This window comes from Dermacentor albipictus, chromosome 1 (genome assembly GCF_038994185.2).
Source record: "Dermacentor albipictus isolate Rhodes 1998 colony chromosome 1, USDA_Dalb.pri_finalv2, whole genome shotgun sequence".
NCBI lineage: Eukaryota > Metazoa > Arthropoda > Arachnida > Ixodida > Ixodidae > Dermacentor > Dermacentor albipictus.
Genome location: NC_091821.1, coordinates 311,106,677 through 311,124,421, shown reverse-complemented (window position 1 = coordinate 311,124,421; position 17,745 = coordinate 311,106,677). Strand labels below are relative to the sequence as shown.

General features: G+C 49.4%; 1 protein-coding gene and 1 long non-coding RNA gene across 3 annotated transcripts in view; both read left to right on the top strand.

The window, feature by feature from the left end:
- The window catches only part of GckIII (Germinal centre kinase III), a 201,607-nt gene that overhangs the window by 54,351 nt on the left and 129,511 nt on the right, over nucleotides 1-17,745 (top strand). The gene's annotated exons all lie outside the window — the stretch shown is intronic.
- On the top strand, nucleotides 773-2,151 carry LOC139057343 (uncharacterized). Its single transcript, XR_011512693.1, has 2 exons — nucleotides 773-1,096; nucleotides 1,879-2,151. It is a non-coding gene; the product is annotated as an uncharacterized lncRNA (long non-coding RNA).

Here is a 17,745-nt window from a genome sequence, read left to right as displayed (position 1 = left end):
GACGCACTCGTACGTATTACGGAAATTTTGTCCTCAATAATAGCCATTGCATTCTTTTTATGCGATCCCTCTCATATATTATGGCTGTATACACGACAAAAAGGCAATGTCGAAGCACACAGCTTATATGTGTATCATACTGGTTCACTAACCGCAGTGATCGCTGTGTTGAGCAGCGCCATCGGTCTCATGCAGGAAGGCTAGCGTAGACATATAGTCATTTCAAGCCTATTAAACCTGAAATGCGTGAGAACGACGCCGGTGTATCACAAATATTTGATAGCGCCTGCCGCTTAGATGTTTCGTGGTTGCCTTAGGTTGGCCGTGCACAAGCATGCGCTCTTATGTTTTGTTTTACTCCCTACGCCAAGCGATCAGAAAGTGAGCTGATTTACCATTTAATGCTGGCTATATAGATACACGGGTTTTCTTTGTTGAATTAAAACCGATATAAGCAAAATAGTTCACAACATATACGCTCACCGCGACTGGTAATGCGGGTACACCGCGGCTGATTATGCGCGTCACATTTTTGCTCCCTCAAGACATATTTCTGCCTATACTGTAGTTACCGATGCACCGAAAGGCTTCCCTGACGACCTGAGACGGCGTAAATTTCACAAAGTACGATCTAAAGCATTCCGAAATCGTTCCGCAGCCCGCGACAGCAATACTTTCTCAAGCAGCGCCGCGCCGGATCGCCCTAGCCAGAGAGGAGGAAAGGCTCGCCGTGCACCCTATCCACCTCGCCCGATGAAAAGGCCTATAGACGAGGCAACCTAAAGTTTGCCCGCGCGGCACCAGCGCCGAATGCTCCCCTAGCGGACCAATGGAAGTTTGGAGGGTCGTCGCTGCGCTGGCGCGCGCCCGTGTTCTGTACGGCGGGAGCGCTCGTGCGCGTGGTTTTTGCGATGCCGAGTGCGACCTCATCAGCCAGGAAAGGTGGCACGCAATACTGATGTGTTGTTGATTGCCACAGCAGCCTCGAAAACACGAAAGGTCCTACGCCGCCCGTGAAGTTCTACAGATTTCCTGGGAAGTGGGACGATAAGGACAGACGACAAGCATGGATAACTGCAGTGCGCGGCCGAGTCGAGTAAGTCTCATACTTTCGCATTCGCGTGTAATATCTTGAAAGCGGAATAGTCATATGCCTGTTTTTAGTGCACGGCCGTTTGTTTAGTCGTGTCGCGTTGTTGAATTGTGGTGGCATCCGCCGTTTGTTAGCGGTAAATGCAGGCGTGTTGCGCCGCTAAGCTCTACGACGCGTGCTCGATTCCCAGCCACGGCGGCCGCATTTCGATAGGGGCAAAATGCAAGAACACCCTTGTTACCGTGTGCTTTGATTTTTGTGCACGTTAAAGAACCCCCAGAGCTTAAAATTATTCCTGAGACTCCCCATTACAGCGGGCTTCATATTGATTTCGTGGTTTTGGCACGGTTTTGGCACTTGGAACCTCCGAATTTATTTGATTGCACTGTGCCTTCCCTCGCGATTGGCATGGACGAGCTCAAGAGAGTTATTTCTTTTTTCCAAACGCTGCAACTTAAATTACTAGTTGTGCAGGTAACGAAAGGGGCCGCGCGCTACTTGTGTGTGGTATCAGACCGTATTTAATGCAAGCCGCGGTCGTCGCGTGCGTCGGGAAGCGGCAGATCGGAAAGCAGCCGCTCGAGACGTGCGCGTTATGTTTGTTGTTTCCCCATGCTTTCTAAGTATCTAAGTGTGCAAGTATCGTAACTTGTAGTGGTAGCACTCTTGTAGAATAATATATGCACACAATCACAGGAACGTTACTTTTGCAAACATATTATTGGGAGTAATTTAATCCCCACAACAAATAGGCACACATACTGTTTCACTCATATGCGATGCAGATGGAAGCGGCGCCAAACAGACCAATGGCAATCACAACAGTCTTCTCAGCAGTCAGCACCACTGGGACATGTGCTTTCCTACTGCAGCGACGCAGCTCTTGAGCAGCGGCAAGACACGTGTGAAACAGACTCCAGAACAAGCCTTTGTGAAGTGACGGAACCATCAAGAAGCAGCCCAATGGATCTGCAGTCACCGAGTAGTATGACAACAGAAGTTTCTGCTGCCAGTGTGACTTATGTTGTAATTGAAATAAAAGTGGCTAAATTTCTGAACATGGTGCGTACCTCTAACTCGACGTCGTCTACGATCTTGTCGGACACCTGTGACACGCACTTGGCTTTCACTATCACATCACCGTCCACAATTAGTTCAACGCCGTACACGTTCGGAAGCAGACGCTCCCCTATCGTGAGGTTGCCGCCACGAAAAAAAGCTGTCGGCGTCGGCAGCCTTCTTGCAACCGCACGGCAATCTTTGCATGGCTGTTGCGCAAGCAGGCGATCTGCCGCCGTCGAAAACGGAGCGCCGTGAGCACGAGCAGCGAAGAAAAGCGCGGACAACACAATGTAAACAAAGCGGAGACTGCGCCACGGCGCGACCGCCCGACTTGACGCTTCCACATTGGGGGCGCTGTCAAGAGGCGCAGTAGCGCCGCCTGGCCATGGTTTTCTTGTCTATACGCGGCGTGCACGCCGATGGCCGCGCCACTGGTGGCGGCCTTGCGCAGAACGCATGGGAGAGGAGCGAGCCGCGCGCCGTAGCACGCCGCAGTTTGTTGCGTCGCTGACAGTGCTTCTCCGCCTTATTTGTGTTTTCAGAGCAAAATAGGCAACACCCTTCGCATGTGTGGGATGGCCAAAGCTTCCGAAGAATGTCGAAGAAAAATTGTTGCAGGGTGGGGGGCTCAAATACCGGCGAAAACGTGCCGGCGATACGGTTCTAATTATTCTTGTTCTCATCCTTTCCTTTGTCGCTTCGGTGTTTTTTCTTTTTCATTATTATTTTTTATTCGATTGTAGTTAGACGCGTAAGCGACGAAGTTCGTCTGCAGTGCAACATGAGGTTTAAAGGCATTTCGCTAAAGTTCGGATTGCCGCTTGCCGCTTATATTGTTTTTCGCTTCTTTACCGCGTTGGGCTAGCTAGGCGGCACGACTGCACGAGCGCATTGTATTGTATGTTAAAGCTACAGAAGTTTGCACGAACTGAAATTGTTAGTTTTATGTGGCCCGGTAAATCCTCGCACCAGCTGTCACGCACTTCATGTTTTTACATCGATTTTATGCGTGGCTTCGCACATGTTTAACTGTTGCTAGTTGCTTCATGCATAACTCTTGATTCTTTTGAGCTGCGAGGTTTTCACCCTGCCTCGTTTGTAAAGGGTATAAATCACGCTGTGTCTTATCGGAATGACACCAAGCAAGTGCTTCTTTAACAGCTTTATTCATTTCGCCCGAGGGCATCTTAGATATTGTGGTTTTTTGGGAAATGTGTTTAGAAAATAGGTAGCTCAGGGCGAGAATTGCTAATAGTTGCTGCATATGGTATTTTTGTTACATTTTTCGCTGATCCATTTTTCGCTGAATAGTTCGCGTCACGTTTGGTAAGTCATCACACCTTGATGCTTTCTGAGCAGACTTAACACGCCGAGTGATTTGTTTGTTTCACAACGTAGTCGCTTCTTGCAAGTGAATTTTGTACTCAACTGAATTATTTCTTATTATGCTTACGCCGCATACGACTAAACACGGCCTTGCCGCCAGCGCTGGATCTAATTTGACTGGCGCTGCTCTGCCTTTAATTATATCATGTGGCACCTCTCTCTAGTAACATTTAAAAAAACTACTGCAAAGTTGGTCAGACTATAGCTTTGTACGTTTCCAAGCAGCTCCCTTAGGGAATTTAAAATTGCAAAAACTGCAGCGCGAACGGCAGTTCATCAGCGGTACAGCGCTAACACGCGCTTTTATTAACCCGTGCGTTTGGTGGCTTCGTTGACTATATAGTGTACGCGTTTCTCTAAATAAATTCGCAATTATTCTTCTTCAGGCGACTTTCACTACACTTATTCGGCGGCGCCACATGTATTCATCGGCAGAAAAATCACAACGGCATATGCAGACATCGCACCGTGCGGATTTGTTATCGAAATCTGCACTAACGACGGGTGCTTATTACTGAGGTACAGAAGCAGCATTACGGCAAGGGTAGAATTTAAAAAAGAAAACACGGTCGAGACATCGCATTAGTCAACAAAATTTGTCGGCAAGTTTACATGAGCTCCGCTTCATGTAAATGGGGTTCATGGCGTTTGTCTGCGGGACGCACCTGGCGCGTATGTGGACCATGTTGCCCCAAACACCGGTAACATCTTGTTCATACCCGCTCCCACAGAGGTCTGCGTCTTCCCTACAGCTGTCACCGCAGAAGAAGCAGTCTGGCGCCCGAATAAAGGACAAATCGCAGCCGCGAACTTCAGTCACCCTTGCTGCAAAGCGTTGTCGTCTGCTACTGCTCCCACGCGTATTGTTGGAAGCCCCCGCTAGGTGGCTATCAGTGGCGCCTCTATAGGCGGTGCACGCGGCCTATAGCACCCGCCGAAAACGGCAGCGGAGTCGAAAAACTGTATGCCAGGAGGAGCTATTACAAGTGCCGTGGAATTGCAAACAGCCACTACCGCTACCCTGAGCTTATCGTGTTCCTTTCCTGGTAACGACACCTTTTGTTATGTCTGCAGTTTATCCGCCAGCTCACTTTACCCGACATCACCGTCTGTTCTGTTCCATCTGGGAACGACTCTTATTCACTGACTAGCTGTTGCTCCTTTTACAGCTTAATTTTGTCCCACGAGCGGCAATCGCCGCGTTCGTGTCGTCATTACCTTTCTGTGGGCGTTGTGCTACGTACTGCCTGTCAGCAAGACTTCATGTCACCATAGAGTTTCTTTCAAAGAGCTGCTGGAGGGCGCATTGGCCGAGAAAGGTTACGTTGTCCTCAAAAAAGATTTCTGCTTGACAAAATTGCAGCGTAAGGAATGCGACTTTTTTCAAGGGCGTTCGATCTTCACTTGGAATGTCAGACGATGACAATCGTGATCAATGAATTTCGTGCCTATATACATCCCGCGAATACAGCAAATTGCCTCGAGCGGCCAGTCGCGCGGCAATTTTGCGTCTGTTCGCGGGCTTTATTAACGCTCCGAAAACCACTTTTATGTAGCACGTATATAAAGCAACAGAAAGCTACATCGGTAGTTTTTTATGTAGCTCTACAATTTTCTCATTGACACTTCTAATCTAATTATAACACTTGAAGTTGACTAGGTAATTAAGACTAATTATCTGATTATGCGAAATGAAACAAACATATAATTTGAGTATGTCCAAGCGACGGCAAACATTACCTTGTTTCTGTCCAGCTACGTGGCATTGGCGTATCTTTAAACTCTGGCTAAAGTTAGCTGGGACAGCCTGTAGCGCCCCGTAATTTTCTCTCCGCAACGCGCGGTGTGTCTAGCGTCCTGCGGCATTATGACAAGAAGCTTGAGGGCGCATGGCAGAGAATATGAATGATGATTGTCATTGTTGCAGAGTTACTCATTAAAGAGCAAACATTTTCAGACTGCGTAAAATAGTGCACTTTTCTTGAGTACATGCGTTCTGGTCGCACGTCGATCATGTTTCCCTTCAGAAACACATAGTTCGGGAAACTTCCTGCCAGCAACAAGCACTCTGTGGAACGCTTGGCGTTCCTAGCAGAAGGGTACGGGCCTCAGTGCTGCAAAGGAATGGGGGTGCGCGCTAGAACGATGGCGACTATGTTCTGAGCAACAAGAGCTCACCTGAAATGGTACTTAACATTGCGATGACACATTGTGCCAGGTTCTTTGTTGTCGGCAACGCCTCCGTTATTAAGGGCTATGAAAGAAGGAATACGTCTCGCCTCTGACGTCACTGAATGTAAATGCAGCCTGAAATCGTGCATTGTACATCGTTGTGGTTGAAAGAGAAAGAGAGAAACGGACTCCAAAAAGTGTACATTGTTCAAATGGGAATGACGTTCTCACTCAGCCGCTTTGCAGCTTTCTTTTTCGACAGTAATCGAAAAGTGTCATTCTTGCGTGCATCTAGTTTCTGTGTCTCATGCGCCCCCTTCTTGTCAGTCACACAATTACGCGTTCGTAGTGCCACCGGCATGCAGGAAATCAACAGTGAAGCTCGTTACTCAGGGAAGTACACTTCCCTTTTAAGAACGCTTTGTGATGTTCTAGCATTCCGTGGGGTACCTCGCTGGAAAGCACCGGACACGGCAGCAGAGAGCGATAGAACTTTAAAACCAAAGGTAGCTCAGCAGGGGTGATGGTCAGTGGTGTGGACCAGACGCATGGCATGAGTCCGCGTGTGATCCGACGTGTGATCACGAAACGCCGCACACGACGTGTTTCTAGCAGTTCTCAACTGTCGGAGTAGCCTTCTAGCTTCCGGTGCGTCCTATCGCAACGCGTACGCGAACTAGCCCCAAGAGAACAGGGGAGGTATTCTCGGCCATTCCTGATTGGCTAGGACCGCTCGTCTCCTCCTCGCTCGTACAGCTGTATCCAATCAGCAGCGGCCGAAATGGACAGTCATCTAGGTGGACTCTTGTGCCGACGTTTCCGGAAATGTGCATCTCTGTGGGCCATTGTGATTGCATAATTGAGCACGTTTACAGATATAAATACGCAGCCAAGCGAACAAGTACTTTACAAGAAAGAAGAATGAAAAAATTTCAATACACAGTGAATCGACTTTCATGAGATCTGTGATGTACATCCCACAGATGGGTGGTGCGTCCTGCTAACGTAGGAAACAGCGCAGCGACGGTACAAAGAGGAGAAACGAGGCGATGTCAAGCAGCTTAAATGGGCACGTCTTTCACAGTAACAATGCACCTCATTCGTAATAAATACTGCGGGCCTATCAAAACATACCGAATATCCATGTCGATGTCCTGTAGGAAATACTGTAACAGGGGGGTGCTCTCCCAGAGCAACTGCAATTCTTACTGCAGATGCCGGCGCCGCCACTCGAGAGATCAAATATTTCTTGTACTCCTTTCCGTAAGACTCCTTCGCCACCTGTTTTCTAGCTAAATTGCTAGCGCCTCGGTGGTGCCCTCTGTCGAGTGAGTAGCGAGGCAACTTTTCTCCGACGCAGCCTTTGAGATTTGAAGAACGGCGCCGCCCCATCTCGGAGGCCTTCGCCCACTTTTCCTTCGAAGCGCAGCAGACGCGCGGCGCTAGCGCACCCTGTAGGCAGTTTGTAATTGTAATTACATTTGCACAAAGAAATGTGGGCGTACTCGGTGGCGTGCCAGGCTAGTCGGAAGGGTAAAAACCCTTACGCGTGAGCGCCCGCTAGCCAACTACCATGTAGGCGAGGTCAGATGATGATGAGAATGGGCAGAGATGAGGAGGATCGTGACGATGTCATGGAGGGAGAAAGCAAAGAAGGGAGTGGAAAGCAAGGGAGTTGGCAAGTGGCAGTTGCTTACTTTAAACGCGTCAGAAATGAATTCATTTCAATCGCTTTCGCGAACTTTCTGCACTTCGGCAATAATTAGTCCCGCGAACAGAGTCGCACTCATGTAAAAATACACCGTCCGGGTCTTCCGTACCGCTAAACTTCGTGCGCGCATAGAGCTCTACATAAAAAAAAGATATGGAGCTGTTAAAAGTGGCGATTTTTATGGCAAATGCGAGAGAAATACATGAACGTTATCGCATGTCTTCGAGGTAGCGGATTCATGATTTAAACCGCGTTAACCACATTCCGAGTTGTTCAGGAGTTCGTTCGACGTACGTCCTGCCTCTTCGAGGAGCGAAGTGTAACTGATGGTGATCCGGGGCAAGCCACTGTCAGTTCCACTATGTATGCAGGATACTTCACTTGAGCCAAACATTAAATTTAGAAATGCATGCATAGATCTTATTGCTGCTTTATACAACGTGTTCCAACTATCATGCATCAGGATTAAAAAAGTATGCAAGCTTGGCAAAACCAAGCTAATGTTTTTGCATTCCGCCTACTTAATTATTATAATTAAATGTGTCGATGAGAAAATTGTGGAGCAGCATGAAAAATTTGGGGGCGCTTAAGCTTCGCCTTTAAGAGTGGTACGCAATAGTATTAAAAAATCTGACTGCTTCTCCTCTGCCCTAAATGCTTCTCACACTTCCCGGCAACTGCAGCGTATGTAACTGTAATGTTTACCGGGAAACGCTGGCTGCGAACGCTATGCGCGAAGGCAAGCTTTCTGGTAGAAACGCATCCTCTTGAGTGCACTCTTAGGCAAAGTTGCACCCTTTGGCTCGCCCCTTCTGCCACACAACAATAATCGTTATCTGCCTTGATGCGTTTCCTTTCTTTAACGCTGCGAGCCCGGTACTTTCCAGTAACGAATGGCACGCGCGTTATCAGCATAGAACAATTTACAACCTTTGCAGTGCCCCTTGCAATGCGGTGGAGGCGAGTGCCATCTGGAGGTGTTGCAAGGAACCGGGCGCGCCGCTTTATGGCCTTTGAGATTGGCGCGCAAATCTCGGTGGCCATGGTCGCTTTATAAATGCTAGAAACGCTGGAAAAGGGTCTTATGTTTTGAGTTTCTACGTAGCATAATTATGTTTTCCCGTATATTCCAAATGCAGTCCGACGCTATCACGTCTTTAGGTCGTGTGTAAGTCGTACTTTACGATTTGTCTGACGTATTTTACTTTGAGAAATCCAATTCAGTAACTTCCTTGCTCTTCATAGAGGGCATGTGCCGTTGGTATGCGTTGTTCGAAATGACTTTTGCCGAAACGAAGGTTGACGCTGGAATGGCAGACATTACCCTTAGTTCGGTCCAGCTACGTAGCATTTGCATATTTTAAGGTTTGGCTAAAGTTACGTGAAACATCCTGTATATGTATGTATAAGTTGTAGCGAAAAGACAGGCGTGTTCTTCGGGCACATCGTCATCGCTTCGCTCGGGGATAGAGCTCGCGCGCACTATACCACGTGACCATATAGCGCGTGACTGGCTTCCCACACTTCACACACTTACTTTTTTCCACTCCCAGCGCGGACGCAATACAGATGGTGCTAACAGTTTCGTTCAGGTGTAACAGTTTGGCAGTTCAGGGGATTCAGAGCCATTAGAGGTCTGTTGGCCTTCGTCCGCAAGCGCGTTGAACTCAGATCATTGGGTGCATTCAGTGAACGGTGCGGTTTTAGTGCTTGATAGTAAAAACTCGGTGTGTTGTTGTTCTTGTATTCGGTCCTTTTTCCTTTTTATACAGCTTTATGACCAGTGAACGCAAGAAGCGGGAGCTTTGCGTTATTACGGTCTTTTGAAGATGTGTTGAACCTTGCTTCTGCTGACTGCACTGAGAAACAGAGAAGGGATTCACATGTTGTCTCCCACGCTGTCCCTCGTTAGTGTTTGCAATGTTCAATACATTAGATCCTTTACCATCGTGCCGAAAACGCAACACTTTCAAAGCGCGCTGCATTCGATTTCCGGAAAAAGAGAGCGACCGGTGATTGTAACCGGTTTCCATATCGGCTTACTTGTCGCGGTCGGCAATAGGTGGCGCCACGGAGAGCTCTCGAGCGCGCGCGCAATACTTTTTTTTTTCTTTGCGATGAAGCCAGCTGCCATCGCGCGTGTGTGCCCGCGTAGGGCTCGTTCTAAACGTTTAAAGCAAACCTTAACGACTCGTATGTGTCTTATGGAATCGACGCTGGCTGTACTGACGAAAAGCCCTTTCCATAGCATTGTCGAAATTCCCGTTCGTACAAAAATTCCTGTGAGGCTCTTGGCCTTTAGCCGGAGTCCGTAACATGCGGTCGCGTGGTTCCAGTGCATTCACCTCCTTCGCCACTAATTAACCTTGGCCTCAGAAAACCCTCTCCCTCACTCTTCGAACGTGTCAGAGTCGGGGCCCGTGGGGAGCTGCGCGCCTCGCTCGAGACCCCATTGGTCGATGGTGTTTGCCGTCCCAAAGCAACTCTGGGGCTACTCGAGACGCGTCCATTCCGTCGCCTGAAAAGCCCGATAGCGAAAGTGCCGGTTGAACACACACACACACACACACACACACACACACACACACACACACACACACACACACACACACACACACACACACACACACACACACACACACACACACACACACACACACACACACACACACATATATATATATATATATATATATATATATATATATATATATAATGATCCAGCACTGTAATTACTGCTAAGACTGCTTGCAAAAGGAAAGGCATTGCTTCTTTATAATAACCGTACACCCCTTGAAGATGCATTACCAAAAACCCCACATTGCAACCCTCGTGAACGAATAAAACGTACAGGAGAAAAAGAAACCTTACGCGTGGTTGCTGTCGTAAATGAAGCGCGCCTTTCCGTTCTTCTGGCGTTGCGTACTTCGTGCACCCGCACCCCGCCCATCGAATGTATTTGGAAGTTTGAAAATCTCTGTTGCGGGAAGAAATGAGAATTGGTTCTTTATTTTCCTGGAAGCGCGAGTTACTGACTGAAGTTGCAAGATGTGGATTCAGTTGAATTGATGACTATATATATGCAGAATACGCGTGTGTTTGAGGAAGTGGTAAAGAATGGGGGAAGCTTCAAACTAGGAGTAAAGTTCATAAGGGTCCAAGAAGCGTTGCATAATTCGGCTTTTTTTAACGTCAGCCTTGCCGCTGTGCTATGTGGTGAAGCATGTCAAGAGCGAAGTCCACACTCGTGGGACATGTAGTATGTGCTTTATAATTGTACAAGCGCGCACCCGCCGTCTCCTGTCGCAGTACGAGCACCGAGAGGCCTATAAGGGCCTTCAAAGCTATTTCGGATAAAGCTTGGGCGATTTGAACCCTCGTTTCGTTGATCTGGCGCGCCCCGCCCCGTACGAGACCGTAGCGCGAGCTAGTAACGCTTTCGCGAAGTAAAAGCGGCTAGTAAAAAAGGAAGAAATAGGGAAAGGTTTGGATAGTCGTTGTATAGGTGCGGCCACTGCTAGCGGAAACACGGGAGCCCGTGGCAAGCACAGTCCCGTCCGGACTGTGCTTGCCAAATCTCTCAGTTAGGGGGAAACTCTCTACGCGGCCTGGCTGTCGCACGAAGAACACACACGACCCGCGGCAACGCTCGTCAGTACACCTCAGGCTTACCTACAACAAGCGACGTAAGTCACGTGTAATTTATACGTGTACGCTCATCTAAATCGCAGAACTGCCAGAATACCGCGCGACAGCACTGGGCGCAGGTGATGTTCTTACCTGTTGTTTCGTGATGTCCTCTGGTGTCTTAAGTGGCACTCGCTACCATTGTTATCTGCAATGTACGCATGATAGAGCCGCGACCTCCACGTCTGTGCGTTTGCGTGAATTCATTAGGCCAAACAGGTGTGCGCATGCCACCTATCTACTGCCAATCGAGTGTGATAATGCCACTTGTGTAACGGCCAATGGCATGATGCAACCTGTTCTTGAAAGGCTGTACGAGTCCATAAACGCCCCATTTGCCAGACCCTCTCGACCGGAAGAAGCGTCTCCGCCTACCTCACTGCGTCGTCCTCCGAGACGCTGTAGGCTCCTCCGTCGGCCGGCTTCGGGTGCGACGCTACACATGTGACTTCAGTTTTAGCAAGCGCACTGGCGCTCGCGTCGTATGCGATGCACATCACATTTCTCTGTTTTCATGATGTTTTCAAGTTCGTTGGAACCTATACGCTCGTTTATTTTTAATATTTATATCAGACACAAAGCGCTACGATCAAAACGCACTTCTTTAGCACCTTAGCGTTTCCTACCGTAAGCGGAACTTCCGCTGTTGAGGGGCAGACGGAGTGACGCACGAGAGACGCCGCACCGAGAGCGCCTGTTGATTTTGACCATCCGGGGTTCTCTAACCGGACGAGACACAAAAGTACCCGAATAAAATGTTTATTTTTAATTGAAATGTGCGAAATACACTGGGAATAAGGACTTTAAACGAAAAAAAAAAACGGGGAAGACGGCGGGAACTTTTCAGCAATAGGTGTGCATGTGCAACTCCAAGCAGAACACTGGAAGTGAATTCCCCCCCCCCCCAGAGGGGTAGGAAAAAAAATTACCGACGATTACGTTACTTCCTAATGCGAAATTTGAGCGCAGCAAATAAGCTGTTTCACCTTTTCGATAGATTGAGGTAAAGAAATCGAGCAACACATGTATGCGCTATCACAGAATTTTTTTTTTATTTTTCACACGTATTCCTTTAACAAAGACTCCACTAACAGTTCTTGACAGTCATGAAGGAAGCTTTGTGGTCGGAGAAATAGTGGCGAACGGCAGTGGCAATTTCGGCTCGGGCGGTGCACATATACAGATCCGCCGCCACCGATGTGGCTCTCTGATTGCCACCGCACAGGGCGAACGGCAGCGGCAATTTCGGCTCGGGCGGTGCACATATACAGATCCGCCGCCACCGATCTGGCTCTCTGATTGCCACCTCACAGGGGTTGCATTGGAGGAGGAGCGAAGAAAGGAATTAAGTTCGAGCCGGCGCTTTGACAACCGGAGACTCGCAGGAAGAGGGGGGAGGGGAGCGGCGTGTACACCCAGCGGCAAACGATGGGGGCAGAAGCGCGCGCAGCAAGCGGACAACACGATAAAGGGAGGAGGGAAGAGATAGCAGCGACTGACTGATGCCGCTGACGCCGATAGTGAGTCAACCCCAGCTGCGGAGTTGGTTTCAGGGACAACGCCGCCGATGCCGACACAAACAATATGATACCCTCGCTTCCGCAGCGCTAAGAACCAGGTCTAGCCGTGGGAAGGTGGTCACGTATTCGTCGACGTGCCGGGGCCTACGTGAAATAACCGGCGCGTCGGCAGCTGAAGAGCACCCTATCCGCCACACAAGAACGGGGGGGGGGGGGGGGACCCTTTCCTCCTCTTTCTGCATGGCGGCGATGGTGTTCTATGCAGTCACGTTATCTTGACTCTCTACCGGCGTCAGCGGCATCCAGCGGTATCAGTCGGTCGCTGCTAGCGCTGGGGGGATGAAAGGGGGGCGGAGCTGGTTACGAGGCCGACGACAACGCCGACGACGACGCGAAACCCAGGAACGGACGCCAAAGAGCTGCGCTCTAAAATGCGCCGTTTGCGCCATTTTGCTACAATTCGACTTGCCTGCTCCTGGCTGCGCCCATTCAAGTGCAATTTGCCTCAACTGCGCAAAAGCGCAGTGGTTCTTTGTTTTCACGGCACTGCAGTGTTTTCAGTAGAGTTATTCAATTACAGTCAATGACCGATTTTCCGGACACCCGATTTTTCGGAAATGCCCGATAATTCGCACGCCTTCACGGCACCGCCATGGTACCCCATAGAATCAATCTATAAGAGCGTCTGAAATTTCGGATGCAAGAAAAACCTTCGCTTTACGATCTTCCGGACGTTTTGCCGTGACCGCAGGTCCGAAACGGCATTGATCGAAGCCACCACCGCCGCGTTATTTCAATTATTTCGCCACCTCGAACAGGAGCTTTCGCGCGCAGATCAGCCGGCAGCCGTAGCCACTACCGCGGCTAGCTAGACCCAGCTACATCGACGTTAGCTACCAAGCCTCTTGCTGTTATGTGCCGTGTTTTCACTAGACATTTCGCCGCGGTTAGCGATAACGCCGACTACACCTTTGTCGTCCTTGCCAACCTCATCGAAGCTCGGAAAGCACGACGCGTTGCATAATGCCGGTTCCTGAAAGTCAGCTTCGCTTCCATACAGCAATGTTAGGCGGTGAAGCGTACCAAGAGTCGGAAGAGGCAATTGTCACGGGACAAATTCTGTTCCTTATTACACACGCATGCACTTGCCATCTCCTGTCAGAGTACAAGCACCGGTAGATACATCTAGTAATTATACTGACAGGCCTTCATAGCTATTTCGGGCGTGACTGCGGCGATTTGAGCTCTTCGGAACAGTGGTAGTTCTTGGGCAGGCCGGTCGGGTATCGGCGACAAAAGTTACGGTTTTACGCCGAATCAGCTCGTATCTATTTGCAGAGGCGAAATGACATCGGGGAAGCCGACAAACTGCCTCACAACATAAGCGAATGTACGGGATGGTACGAACGTTGTTCTCCACCGCCATCACCATCTTTGCGAGACGCAGTACGGAGGCATCTCATGTTGGCACCGTTCATAGACGCATAGTCTCTTGTCGAGCTCTTGCCTTGGTATTGGGCCTAATGCGCATTTTGTCTCGTGCGGTAAATTATATGAAAGCAGAGCTATGCATTTGGCTATACATATTTCTGAGTATTCGCACCCCTGCCTTTTTAGCAAGCTCCTGAATGCACCCGCGGGGCAGAGAATACACAGGGGTTCCTACAAAAAGTCGTCGGGACGTTACGGTCGCGCCAACAACTACAAACATTTTCTAAGCCTGCCTTCGAACCTTTGCGGCCGCTTGCCCGAGTGGCCGGCAATAACCGCTTGCTCGTCGGTTCCTATTCCTACGACCTCTTGGCGCCCGTTGACCGGTGCTTCGCCGAATCGAATAATGCCGCACCGTGACACGTTGCCTATCCAAACGAAAAAATGTTTGCTACATATCGTGCATGGTGTACCGCCTGTGGGAACGCAAGCTCAATTGGTCGCTATTCGCTTTGTGCCTTGCTTCATTGTTCAGCAGCACTTACTGACTGCACAGTAATAACAGGCTTCGCCAAAATCCTACCCCAATATGCTGGTGTGACTGCTCCTAAACTTCTCCAGAACGACATTTTTCCTGCAGCAAACATTGCTCCAAATCCTAAATTGACTGAACTACCACTGTTCACGTGTAAGCGACACACGGATTTGTGTGGAACTTGTACCTGCAGACAGTTCGTGCCGAATGTGAAACAAAGTTGTGTACATTGCATTTGCTTTACACATCAGCTGTGCAACACCACTTCAGCCGGGGATCTAGCATCGGTCTTTCTCCTCTAACCCTGCTTTCAAAGCAAAGCGTGCCAATCCTCTTTCTCGTGCTGTGCTGTAATCCAGTAAATGATACTTCCTGCCTGTCATTCAGTGTTGGTCGAGGACCTTTAGCCAGAGACTCCATACTTCAAGATGATATTCAGCAAGAAAGAACGTTTTCCTCTGGCGTGTTGCTTCCAGGCAGCTCTCAATCATAAGAAGTTTAATTAGCAGCAATGATGCTTAGAATGATGAAGTGTATCCTCTGAAGGTTCTGTTTGCATTTAATTTGAATTAGAAAAAGAATAAAGTTACCCACTCTGAATTTACTGCCCAAACTGCGGCACAACACAGTAGAACACTGTGCGTGTATTGCTGTGGGAACCAACAAACTGCATACTTGCGTCATGTCTTTCAGTGCATTTGCCGCATGTTTCGCCATCTTTGTTCAGCAGTTCTCGAATGTCGCCAGGTTAAGTATGCCAGCGGAGAAGAACGATGTGGGGTGTTCTAGCGAATACGACCATCCGTGGATTTATCAAGGAACGTGCGCATCTCGGGCGCTCTTTATGACAGGACCCTTTTCATTGTTTCTCTTTGGTATTTCTGTAATAGTAATTGACATCGTTATTTTACGGCTTCTCTCCAGGCGTTTCACGCGTGACACTCCTCTCGGAAGGAGTCGCCGCTTCGTTTTTTCACTGCTTGTGCACGCGTTCGCCCCATTCTTGTGTCAGTCACGGTCATCCTTTCTTCCGCAGACGTGCGTTGTCGTCATATTTTCTCCTCCTTTCAACCGCTTGGCCGATTTCGCGGCCGCGCGTAGTCTTCGTTGTTTTCGCAAGGCTGAGTCGGTGATGAAACGGGGGAGGCAGCTTGCGACCTCCGTCTGCTGCCGTTACGCGATGGGAAATTCGACGTGCTACTGCATGTAATAAATAGGTCATAGGCGGCTCAAAAGGTGGGAGTCAGAACTTTGAATTTCTCCTGTCGCGCTTGCATCTTTTTCGTTGTTTTCTTTTTTACTCGGTTTTATTTCCTCGCCGTTGTTGGGACAGTGTTTCTTGAAGGTGAATGAATTTCAGCTAAATGAATAAGTTGAAGCGGGGCTTGAACATTGTAGACTGTAGCACACAGGTCTCGTATATTACGGAAGTCAGCAGTTCGAAAAGTCGAGTATTGGAACTAAAGGATCAGTCTCTCTATTTAGCGAATCACTGCGCCGTTCGGGCATGCGCATCGCTCTTTGTGAGTGGCTTTTACGAGGAACGAGTTCGCGTGCGGCTGCGGTGGTTCGTCGAGGGGTCATCTTCTAAACTTGTAGTATACGCGCTCTTTAAACAATGGACCATTCCTTACCGGCGACCTTCCGAACTGACTCTCTCCCGTCTAACACAGAACCGAGGTCAGCTGGGCAGGTAAAACAAGAGCGTACATGGATATAGGTCCTCACTCTCGTTAAAATAAATTAATACGAGGGCGCACCCCGCAGCACGTGTCTATTGTACCATGTTTTCATGACACATTGATGTCCGCCTATTACGATTTACTATTAGAGCGCGCTCTTTATCTTTATAATGTATTTCTGAGACGTACCAGGTGTAAAGTAAGATTATTATGGCTTAAACTTGACGCTTTTCTTTCCTCCTCATTTTTCTGAATGATTTAGATCTCTCGCTGTGAGGTCTGCCATTTTGAAGAAGACAGAAGTCGCTGCTATCACACTCGATTTCCTCCACGGTGAAGTCAGGTTCTTGCATAGCTGTGTGCGTGCGTGTGCGTGCGTGTGTGTGTGTGCGTGCGTGCGTGTGCGTGTGTGTGTGTGTGTGCGTGCGTGCGTGTGCGTGTGTGCGTGCGTGCCTTCGTGCGTGTGGGTGTGTATGCGGGGAGAGAGAGAGAGAGAGAACAGGTGGGTAGTTAGCAGGGGAGTTGCTCAATCCGAACGTTGGCATCCTATATTCGTGTTCGAAAACAGTGTGTCACTGCACACCTCTGCATCCTCGGAGGATAACTGTTGTGCAAATGGAAGGGGAGCGCGCATGAGCTGTCTTCGTTCTGTGCGATGTGTTGAGAGCATACTCACTGTAGAACACTAAAGCAAATTCCGGAAGTCGAAATTTCCTCGAAAGGCTTGTACCCAGCATTCTTCGATGACCGCGTTTGTAGTGAATGCAAATCCGTCGCACTGGTACTAAACCGAAAGCGCTTCGCGCAGTAGAGTCGAAATCTATGGTAGGGGAGCGCCATCGTTTCACGGTTCGTCACTTTTGATCGTTTCGCCGCGAGCATATCACGGCAACGTTTTCCCGCTCCTTAATGGTGGACGTTTTGCGCAATGACAGGGCCGGTGCGCCTCACGTCACTTGTGCACACCGGCGAGAAGTGTTGCCACGTAAGAGGAGAGATCTCGTCTCCGATGTCCGCGTGTGCGCTGTGTGGTCGCCTCAGTTGCGCTCATTTTGTTTTCCTTGTCTTGCTGCGATTCGTGGCGTGTTCCCGATCCGTCAGAACTCCGTCCGGAGTGTGTTGTGTGCTGATTTCCTTTGCGAATCGAAGTCGCCACGCTGCATCCATCGTGGTGGGCTGCAGAAAAGGAGGGAGTGACGGGTGTGGGCCAGTTTTAGAGCTCTGTATAGCGGCCAGCTATAGGCTCTGCGCTCTGATCGGCGTCTTCCGTGCCGCTGCAATCGTGGCGTTTACGGGTCACGATCCGGCCGTCTGCATCGCCTGCTGCAGCTCTTTCCTCTTTGGACGTTATGCTGTAGCAGTACCCGGCGGGCGTGATACTGGCGCGGCCGTCCAATCGCTTCTCAGGTCCGGCCAGACATCCCTTTGTGTGCGCGGCCTGCTCCGCCACTATCCTGACCATGCCG